At 38.6% G+C, this 11,628-nt stretch overlaps 1 pseudogene; it reads right to left on the bottom strand.

The window, feature by feature from the left end:
• Positions 1 to 4,736: 4,736 nt before the first annotated feature.
• Positions 4,737 to 10,503, bottom strand: LOC118019217 (annotated as a pseudogene).
• Positions 10,504 to 11,628: the final 1,125 nt, after the last annotated feature.

The raw sequence follows: 11,628 nt of genomic DNA, 5'->3' as shown, positions 1-11,628 counted from the left end.
AAGCTTATATAATCCCATTGCACTGGAGAAAGAACCTCTGTATTGCATGTTGGTCTCTGATTCCTTTCTGACTTCTGCTAAGTTTGCCTCTAACCATACCTGATCTTTGTGTATCTTGCATAAATGACCACAGCATAGTGTCTCAGGGCCACTTGGCTTTTGAGGAATCATGTTGGGAGTTACTGCTAATGACCATGAACCTTGCCATTACCTGATGGTAAGATTCCTGCACTCAGCATCCACTTCTTCTAACCCCAGGTCTCTTCTGAGCCGCCTATATTTTCTTTACTCTTCTATCCCCTACCAGGGCACATGAGAACTTAAGATCTGTTTTACAGCCCTTCAGGTACACTATCTCCAGACCTCTTTGCTTTATCATGCCATTGTGCCATTTCTACTCAACTATGGATACTTTGTGTTGATACAGGGCACCACGTGGTCCCCTCCAAGATTTATGAACAGGAAAAGCAATCCCAGCCCCTTCTGTGGCCCAGAGTGTGGGATCAGCATCTTAAGAGTAAGTACATCCCTCCCCAAATATATCTTCAACCTCCTCCAAGCACCAAAATGGTTTTGGTTTCCTGAGTGGCAGAAACTTCCCTTATGTTAGTATCTCCCATCCTCTCTACACAATGGCTGATGGTGAACTACTATTTTCATACCACCACATTTTTCTCTTGGTATGTAAAGGGAATCTTTACCCTCATCAAAGCCTGGCTTTTGAAACTATTATCTCACAATGCACTAAAAAATTGCAGTCTGAAACTCAGAGATGAGCAATGATACATTTGTTCCAGATCATATTTGTCTTCCCCTGAAGCAACAAGTTCAATTGATTCAATGAGTAGGAGTACAAGACAAAGAGGAAACAGATTATCAGGAGCAACTGGCAACAAAAATAGGTTTAATATCTTAAAAATACATAGGTACAGCTCATTCTTCTATTTAGACAAAAAAATATTTTAAAGCATTTACCATGTTAAGGTCACCCACTGGTCTGGGTGGCTGCATATAGTGAGTAACAACAAACACTCTAGATCAGTTTCTAGTACCACAAATTTATTATAAAACAAAATCATTTCCAAACCATGGGCAATCATTTTTGGCTACTTTCAATACAATAACACATCATCATGCCCAGTCCTTTTTTCACTGGGTCTGAGAATAAAATACTGTGGCTGTTTTTTGTCTGGGTACCTGGGGGTTAACCTGAAACCCTATTATTTTTCAAAATTTATGGCTGGAAATCCTATGAGTCCAATTTCCTGCCTTAGTGAGTAGAGTAGAGTAAGTTACATTAGTGAACAAAATTTAATATTTGAAGATTGAAGATATTGCTGGGTCTTGGAGTCATCTTTCCAACCATCAATGACATCAGCCCAGACTAGTGATATAGCTGTAAAAGACTTAAGAGATTGTATTTAACCCATAGTGAACCCACAGTGTACTAGAAATGCTATTTTTAAAAAAACTAGAACATGATTATCTTCTGTACACCTCTTTCTGCAAAAATACGATTTAGAAAAAGGTTTGGTTAATTAAGGGTCCTGGTTAAAGAAAGTTGTATTAGTCACATGGATACTTATTTGAAGCTCACTGGAATGAGATTTTGAACTATATTAAATGAAATCTTATTTCAAATGATGCTGCAAATTCTTAGACATTCCAGTAAGCCTTCTTCTTACTGAAAGATCTTTAAGATTGTTCACCATTATCATTTTGCCTTACTGAGCCTAGAATGCAATGGCTTTTATATTTCCGAATAAGCCTTAAATAAGTGCTTGCAAGCTTTCACAGCAGAAAACTACTTATTAGGGCGGTGATGTTACTCTTAATTTTTTCCTGATTTTATTGTCCTGCCCTCATATTGTTCAGAATCAGTTCAATTCTCGCTCTCATTTGAGAGAAGCTGTCATTAGTTAAAAGGATTCTTTAGACAGGTCACTAGGAGCATCTTGCCCTTCCCCTCAATTATTATATTTTCTACTTAATGAAAAGCTTGTAGTTTAAAAATGTCTCCAGTTATAGCTAGGCAAAAACATGAAAGGAAGAGCTACTTACATGAATATATGAGATTTCATATCTCTTTTAATTGCTAAGCAAATTTTACAGACTTGAAAAGGGCAGTTTGACAGCCCTGCAGCAAAAGCCCTAGCTTATTAACAGTTGTAACCTTAACCTATTGAAAAACAGTATGAGGCCAAAAAAGAGAGCAACTCAGAGGTTTCTTAGGAATGGGAGTGTAAGAGGTCGAGAATGAAAAGTTGCATAGCAGTTAAGGCAATTACCTCTGTCAAGGGGAGAGCAAAGTACCCCTTTTTTCTTCTAATTTCTTCCCCCAAAGCTGGTAGAAATTGTCCTTACATCAATAAGATAGGTTTGGTGATTAGAGCAGAAATATTCTCATCCAACTCAACCACCAATTCCTCTTCACAGAATTTCTTAGGGAAAAGTACAATGATTGATTTGTATGCATAGAAGGTGGGCCACTCTGAGATGATAATTAAGGAAGGTTTGGGAATGTACTGGAGAATGTCTGAACGGTAGCAGGGACATTTCTAGCAGTAGCAGAAACAGAGAAGGCTGGGTGGTGTATGGATGAACGCCAGCCAGCAGAAGCCAAGAGTCCCAGCACAGGGTTTGTCTGCTAATCACATTCAAACCTACACCTTGCCAGAAAGCCACTTCCCTAACTCTAAATAATGCTTGCTTCAGGGGTCAATTTTTCCAGGAGCTTTCCTTGAAAAGATTTTAAATGGAAATATAAGCTTCGTGCAAGCAATAAGGAAAAAACATGTAAATCTCTTCTCCACCTTGCATATGCTTTTCCTGCTGCGTTTTAGGCAAAAGAAAAACTCATCAAAAATGATTCCAGAGCCCAGACTCTGACCTCCTCAGATCCTGCTCCCTCTAATCAGGCCACAGTTGACTGACAGCAAATAAACTGTTCTTTGAAGGTACAGCCGGAGCAGGTTTACAGCAAATGACTAATATGATCTAATCTTCCAGCAATTTCGACAGTTTTCAATTCTGGAAGATTCATATATGTCTGTTTAACTTTCTGATTCTGTCCTGTGACTGCTCATTGAATTATCCTTCAAGATTCAATCTTCTCAAATATTGTAACCTTCTTCATTATCAAACTCCAGTGTAATATCAGGACCCACAATGTGCCCAAGCCCCACAATACCAATCTGGACACATTGCAAAACCAAAGAAAAGGCCTAACAGCTGAAGCCTTATTGGTAGGAGGGGTAGATAACCACTTATCCAATTAGCAAATTCTCCTTGAACTGCTACTAGGTGTACTAGCCTCTGTTAAGTATTTGGAGTGGTACAATCATCCATCAATTTCTGAAATGCCTAAGGTCTGGTGGCCAAAAATCTACCTTCCCCACAAGCTGGATGAAGCCTGAAATCTCTTTAATAAGAGACAAAGTCTTTAATTTCATAATTGGAGATAAGCTTAGAGGGATGCTCTGTATGAGAGGGAAGAAAGTTGATTTAAATCCATACTAAGTCATAAATAATTATATTAGAGTGACTCCTCAGAGCAGATATTAATAAGAAGGAAGAAAGAGAACAGGTGAAGGGAAGGTGGGGCCGGGGGAGAAGGGAGGGAAGGAGGAGGGCAGATAACACAAAGAGAAAGTTGGAGACAGTAAGGAAGCTGGGGGAGGGGGTCCAAAAACTAACTTTGCCAGCTACACTGTTTTACCAAAGGCAATCTAGCCTGTAACTCAAGGTAAGCAACTTTGGGGTCTAAAAAGAAAGATACAAAATTCAGCTGGTGCTAGCCAGACTCTGCAAGAGTTTTACATTTTCTTCTAAATCCAGTAATAAATTATATATCCAAAGGGTCCTGATTGAAATAAAAAACACTGCTTCAAGTGTAAAGCAGAATAAAATTCAAATCTTAAAATTGCAAAGCATATTAACATATAAATTAGCTATTCCTAAAAGATTTTCAGACTTACCTGTGCATATGGCTCATTTTCTTTGGCCCACTTTAATTACCTTTTACATTTGGAGCTTTATTTTATTTTATTTTACTTTCCATTATAAAAATTTATCAAGGGAATAATTTGAGTTTTTAGAGGTTTGGTTTAGCAAAGTAAAAGACCAAAAACCATGAAAACACTTTAAATTCTTTTTTAACCTACCAAGTAGGATGTAAATTAAATAAATCCTCTATTACTTTAAGAAAGAGGCTGTTTTCCTAAATCAGAAAAGTTGATTTCCAAGTCATGCTCTCTTACCTCTACTGCCTTGTAACCTGAAGGAGAACTGAACCTTACCAGGGATGGTTCTTCTGTAAGTCAAGGTGGAGAAGAGGCGGTATCCTAAAACAGACTAGGTGGAGACTCTGAGCCAAAATCAGAGTCTGTGATACAGTGTGATCAACCAACCAGGGTACTTTTGAAAGTGAAAGGATGTTGCTAATTACTTGAGAACAAAAGGCATAAAATGAGACATGGGGCCACCCTAGTGATAAGGCAGTTTGAGAAACTACATTTCCCAGTATGCTCTGCCCCTTGAAAGTCAAAAGACCTGACTGGAGCAAACACCCTGGGATCTGTGTTTAGCACCGTTTAAAAGGTAAACAGCATAGGGCTGAGTCTGATGTAGAGGCTTTCTCCTTCCACGGGATACTTAACGAGACACAGAAAACAACACCTGAGGTGAAATTTCAATGGATGTTATGTCCAGGGTGGAGCCTCTTTCTCCCTCACACTTCAAGCTTGCAGAGAGGTGAAGCTGGTAGAGCTGTCCACTGGTCCACAGCCCTGTTTCTTCTGGCTGCCATGCTCCCTCTGCCTCAGTGTCCCCACTGCTGCTAGTCTTTTGGGGGGATTGTGGGCCAGGTGCTGTTCTCGTTCCACTTCAACCAACTTGTACAGTTCCATGGTGGCCTGAGCGTCTTCCACAGACGAATGTCCACTTTTCCCAGTCTGCATGTCCCGATTCAGAAGCTTCTTGGTGAGACGCTTCAGAGACATGGTGGCATTCTTCAAGCAGTGGGCCTTCCGGCTGGGGAGGAGAGGGATATGGGAGGCATCGTGGGTGAGGGACTTGGGGTGGAAGTACTGAAGGGCTTTGAAGTTGTGGGTGGCATGCCCCCACTGTCTTCACTGTCTTCCCTGCGAGTATCTTTAAGATCTGGCTCTGAGCGATCTTGAACGGTGCAGCATTCATCATGTACTGCTTTCCAGGTGCCACTCCATCTGGTCCAGTAGTCTACAATGGGAGGAGGGGAGAATGTACTCATCATAAAGCACATCTCTGTGATAGTTGACAATGCTACATCAAGCCAAGGAACGGACATGCCCCTTGGGTCCTGTGCCCACCATCTCACAGTCAATTGCCACCATCTTCCTTGGCATCTTCTGGGATACTCTGGAGCATTTATTCTCTGAATGAGATTGGGTGGAGTTATGTGGGGACATTTTTCTGAGTAAGGTTCTTCTGGGAGCCCTTCTTCTAGGGGCAAGTTGAGTGGCTCCTAATCTTTGGAAGGGCACTCTGGAACTCCCATTTTAGACTTCAATATTAGATCAGGTTTTGTATTTGTTTTGTTTACAATTTTGATACATAGGACTCTGAAATTTCCTAACATACAGTTCAGACCCCATCCGTCCTTATTTCTGTTTTAATTTTCAATGGTCTATGCAAGGGCTGTGCTTTTATAGCATGAAGGTTCTGCTAGGGAGGGAGTGTGTGTATGTGTATATGTATGTGTGTGTGTTATGTGTATGTGTGTGTGTGTGTGTGTGTCTAGTGGAGACAGGGGTTTCCAGATTCTCACAGAGTACATCTTTAGTTACAAAGCAGGAGACCACATTCTACATTGATGGAGCAGGCTCTCTGAAGCTCATCACCCTACCAAAGAGGAGACTAGCTATAGGGCTGACACACTGCTGCATTCATGATTCCATTCCCCTCCTAATTAGGAGGTGTTGAGATTGTAGTGTTCAGTCAGCTTCTGAGAATTTTTATGGTCTTTTTGTTCCTTCACTGGTACTTTTAGAACCTTAGGGTAGTTGGTAAAAAGAATGCTTATGTATAGCTGACAACATGAAAGGTCTTTATGAGCTCCATGGGAAAGAGACACTTTATATTTAAGAAGGAAAAATTAGAAGAAGGGTTTCTTCCTCTCTGTCATTTCTCTGACAGACAGGCAGTAATGTCTCTCCTGCTGGTAGCTTTCAAGACAAGGAGATTTGTATGAGTTGCCATGAAATTCATTATCACACATTTATGCTCTAAAAATGCAATTGGAACCACTCTTCATGTGTTCCACATTTGCAATGATTACCCCAATAAAACCTTATCAACATAAATGACTAACAAGAACTCCAAGTGGGAAAAGAGATGTTTTTTCATTATTGGATCATATCTCAGAGCTGAGGACAATCATGGTACATAAGCCAAATACAGCCTTCTCATGAATGGCACAATTACCTTTCATTTGAGAATGCCTACTCCTTGCCAAAAGGCCTTTCTAGGCAAGGTCCATTTGACAAATCAGTTGACAATCCACCCAGATCACCTGAGCTTTCATGTTCTTTCACTATGCTGAAGAAACAGCAGAAATGTGGGAGTTAGAGTTGTAGGGGTTTAGGTTTGGCTCTGTGAGCAATCCATGGCATGACTTTAATGGGTTTCAGCATTCTGGTCTATACAATAAGACAAAAAATGCTACTTGAACACAGTAACACTTGAGCTTTCTGTTCCAAAAATGTCCAAATGTGGTAGTAAGTATTACTATAATTCTAAATGTATAAAATGTAATACAAATGCAAGATGAAATTATTCTTTTAATGCCAGAGGAGAAAGATCATCCAGTGGGGGAAAATCATGCCTAATTTTCTGTCCTGGAAGATATGCACAAAACTTTTGTACCATTAAACTACAGCTGTGGAGGCTTTTAATCAGTTACCAATTAATTCACTTCTTCCTCTGGTTTCCCTTCCCTCCCAGGCTTTTTCTCTGTGAAGCTCACCTATTACTCTCCCCAATGATACTTCATTTTCTTCTTACAACTAATGCTGCTATTGAAAAGTCTGAGATCTACCTGATTCTTGATCCTTTGTAGGTACACTTTTTGTTCTTTCAGGACACTCAGAATTTTCTCTTTGATGCTCTTAATGTTCACTATAGAGTATCTAGTATAGGTTTTCCTTTTCTCTCCTATTTGACACTCTATGACTCTTTACTACATTAAGTCTTTCATTATTTTTCAATTCCGGAAAATTTATCTCCATTATTTCTTAAAGTAGCTACTTCCTACTTTTGATTTTGTCTATTTCTTGGACTCCTTTTATTTGATGTTGGAATTTTACTTTCATCTTCCATACCCTATAGATTTTCTTTTATATTTTCTATCTCTTTATCTTTTCCTACTACCTTCTGGGAAAGTTCTTCAAGTTTATCTTTAACTCACCAATTTTTTCTTTAGCTAAATTTATCCTGGGATTGATTCCATCAGTCATATTTTTTATTTCAATTATTATACTTTTATGAATAGAATTTCCACTCACATTCATGATGGAGTAACTGTCACTGGACTTGCCCTCCTACCATAAATGACTAGAAAACTAAGCAAAATATAGGAGACAACTGTTTTCAGACAATAGACAACAGGCAGTGCAAGACTGTGATTTTTGAAAGAGAAACAAAAGAGGTAGTCTCTATGATTGTCTCAGCTTGCTGCCTAGAAGCAATTTCTGGACAACAGCATATGGATGGAAAGTCCAAGCAGAACACAGTGATCTTGCTGATTTGAAGTCAGAGATCAGAATTCAGGGAGACTGAGGCAGCTATAATTAGTGGAGCAGAGTACTAGAGAGGAGAGAGCTATACAAAGAAAGAACTACAGAAATTGGCATAGGAATTCCCTTTAGTCTTTGATACATACTGAGTTGTGCATGCATAGCATGAAATTCCAGTGAGGATGGGCAAAGAACAACTGCTGGAGAGCTGGAAGGTGAACAATTCCCAGAGCTCATACATGACTAGGAAATGTTTGCTTTCCAGCCAGCCAGAGCAGAGAAATGTTGTAGAGTACCCAGGCACTTAAGTAGAGACCCCAGGATGATCACACGTTAGTAGTATAGCTAACCTAGCCCTACAGTAAAGGCTATCCTAGGCCTGCCATAACAAAACTTATAAACAAGCCTTGAAAGTTTAAAGCTGATCTGGAAGTGATTTAACTGCCTCCCAAAACAAGACTCAACATTCTTTAAGATAGAACAATAAAATCCAGGCACTCAACAACAAAACATTCACAATATCCAGCATCCAATAAACAACTACTATACATGTGAAGAAGCAGGAAAATACGACCCATAACCAGGAGAAATATCAGACACATAAAAAGACACAGAAATGACAGAGAGGATGGAATTAGCAGACAAAAAATTTAGAATACCTATTAAAATATTAAGGTTAAAGGTTAAAGGAAAGGTCATAGGTTAAAGGAAAATATTGCCATAATGAGGAAAGAAATGAAAACTATAGGAAAGAACCAAAGGAAAGTATTAGAGGTGAAAATATAATATCTGAAATGGAAATTTCATTGAGTAGGATTGATAGCAAATTAGACGCTGTAGAAAATGAGTACATTTTTAGATGCAGCAGTGGAAACTATCCAAATTGAAGCACAAGAAGGGGATGAAAAGTTGAAAAAAGATGAACAGAGCCTTAGTGACATGTGGGTCAATATCAAGTAGTCTAACCTATAAGTAATTGGAGTCCCAGAATGGAGGTTCAGAGAAAATATTTGAAGAAAGAATGGCTGAAAGTTTTCCTATTTGATAATAACTGTGAATTCACAGATCCAAAAAATTCCACAAACCCAAGCAGTATAAGCACAAAGAAAATTATGTATAGGCACATCATAATCAAGATGCTGAAATTGATACAGAAAAAAAGTTCCTAAATGCAGCCAGAGGAAGAAAAATACCTTATATATACAGGAATAAAGATAAGAATGAGTACTTCTTGTTAGAAAGAATATAAGCTGGAAAAGAATTCTATATCCAAGGTGTGGAAACTCCAAAAATAAAGACCAAATAAATACTTTATCGGGCAAACAAAAGCTGAGAGAATTTGTCATCAGCAAACCTGCACAAAAAGAAGCACTACATCCAGTACCCAGATCTTAGTTTCTAATATCATTCTGCAATAAAAGGAACCAGGGCTCCTTAGAGAAATGGCAGACTCTAAGACTGAAAATGGAATTAGACAGAATGAGCCTGGAGCATCTTGTAATACCAGAAAGTAAGGAAGTGTTAAAAAAAAATGATGGGTTCATGTCAAAGAGACACAGCAATCAATTGACAGAGTTCCCAGGGGCCAAAGTTGGAGTGATGTGAAAAAGAAAAGTAGTATTAGATTATAACCTAAAGTATAAAATAAATATCCATAAGTCCATATTGGTATAAATAAAAGATTTAGTAAATAAATAAATGGAGGATAATATACTCATAATAAACCTCCCATATAAAAGAATTCCAAATAATTTATGTAGATAGTCTCCCATCAAGGAGGTGAAGCATAATTCCCCAATCCTCAAATGTGGGCTGCACAAAATAACTCCCTTCCAAAGAGAACAGTAAGGAAAAAGAGGAGAAAGAGTAGCTTTATAGTGGAGAAACCTGACAAACACTACCTCAGACAGATGATAAAGGTTAATATCATCAGTGATAAATCATGCTGATAGCATGTACCCATGATATGATGTGACAAGAAGGACACTTTGTAACTTCCTCCCAAAGATACATAACCTAGTCTAATCATGAGAAAAACATCATACAAACCCAAATGGGGGACAATCCACAAAATACCTGACCAGTATTCCTCAAAACTGTCAAAGTCATCAAAAACAAAGTCTGAGAAACCATCACAGCCAAGAGGGACCTTAAGAGACAGGATAGGTAAATGTAATATGGTATCTTAAATGTGTTTCTGGGAATGAAAAAAGACATTAGATTAAAAACGAAGGAAATAAAAAAGGTATGGACTTTAGTTAACAACAACATATCAATATTAGTTCATTAGTTGTGACAATTGTACCATACTAATGTAAGATGTTAACAGTAGGGGAAACAGAATGCAGGGTATATGTAAACTCTCCATACTATCTTTGCAACTTTTCATAAATCTGAATCTATTCTAAAATAAAAATATATTTGAAAAGAAATGATAAGAGAATATTTTTAGGCTGAAGTAAAATGTTATGAAACGGAAACTGAGGTCTGCACAAAGAAATGAAGAGTGTCAGAAATGGTAAATATGTAGATCAATATATATTTTATGGCTAATATTTTTCATCTGATCCTTTAAAATTCTTATTATATTTCATATTACTAATTTATTACCTTAAATATTTAAATATATTTACCTTGTATATTTTAAATTATTAGCCCATCCGTTCCAGTAATTCTGCATTGAATGGCATATATTTTCAATTTGTTGTCCTTTTCTATAGTAGTCATTCATCCTTCTCAGAAATCTAGATATACTTACTCCTGTTTCCTGGGGGTATCAGCTACTACATCTAATAACTGTATATCAAAAAAGGGCCAAAGGCCAGGCCCTAGTCTAGTCCTAGTGAAGAGTCCCAGATACCACAGAACTACTGTTATTCCTATATCTTGGCACCTTATGAGGCAACTCGTCTGGTCAGTCACCTTGAGTTGCAGACCATCAGATCTAAGAATTTGGAGTGGGGTAAGTGGAGGAATGAATGTCAGAGGACAACCGGTTAGTCCATCCTGATGCTCATCAACTTACACCAGTAAGACTTTTGCATTGCCCATCTACTCATAATCTGCTGACACAGGCAGTTTGGGCTATTGTCCCTGATTTCTGCAATGAATGAGGTAAGCAGTAACTGTACTAAGGTTACACAAGGGAGTGGAAGAAATAGGGCTCTAGAAGTTTTGTTCTTTTTTTTTTTTTTTTTAATTTTATTATGTTATGTTAGTCACCATACAGTACATCATTAGTTTTTGATGTGGTGATCCACGATCCATTGTTTTCGTATAACACCCAGTGTGCTCCATGTAGTACGTGCCCTCCTTAATACCCATCAATGGGCTAACCAATCCCCCCTCCCCCCTACCCTCTAAAATCCTCAATTTGTTTCTCAGAGTCCATAGTCTCTCATGGTTCATCTCTCCCTCCGATTCCCACCCCCTTCATTTTTCCCTTCCTTCTCCTAATGTCCTCCAGGCTATTCCTTATGTTCCACAAATAAGTGAAACTATATGATAATTGACTTTCTCTGCTTGACTTATTTCACTTAGCATAATCTCCTCCAGTCCCATCCATGTTGATGTAAAAGTTGGGTATTCATCCTTTCTGATGGCTGGGTCATATTCCATTGTATACATGGACCACGTCTTCTTTATCCATTCATCTTTTTTTTTTTAAAGATTTTATTTATTTGAGAGAGAGAATGAGATAGAGAGAGCATGAACGGGGGGAGGGTCAGAGGGAGAAGCAGACTACCCGCCAAGCAGGGAGCCCGATGCGGGACTCGATCCAGGGACTCCAGGATCATGACCTGAGCCGAAGGCAGTCGCTTAACCAACTGAGCCACCCAGGCGCCCCTATCCATTC

Source organism: Mirounga leonina, unplaced genomic scaffold (assembly GCF_011800145.1).
Source record: "Mirounga leonina isolate KUSES-001 unplaced genomic scaffold, KU_Mleo_1.0 Mir_101414, whole genome shotgun sequence".
NCBI lineage: Eukaryota > Metazoa > Chordata > Mammalia > Carnivora > Phocidae > Mirounga > Mirounga leonina.
This window is presented reverse-complemented; position numbering and strand designations above follow the sequence as displayed.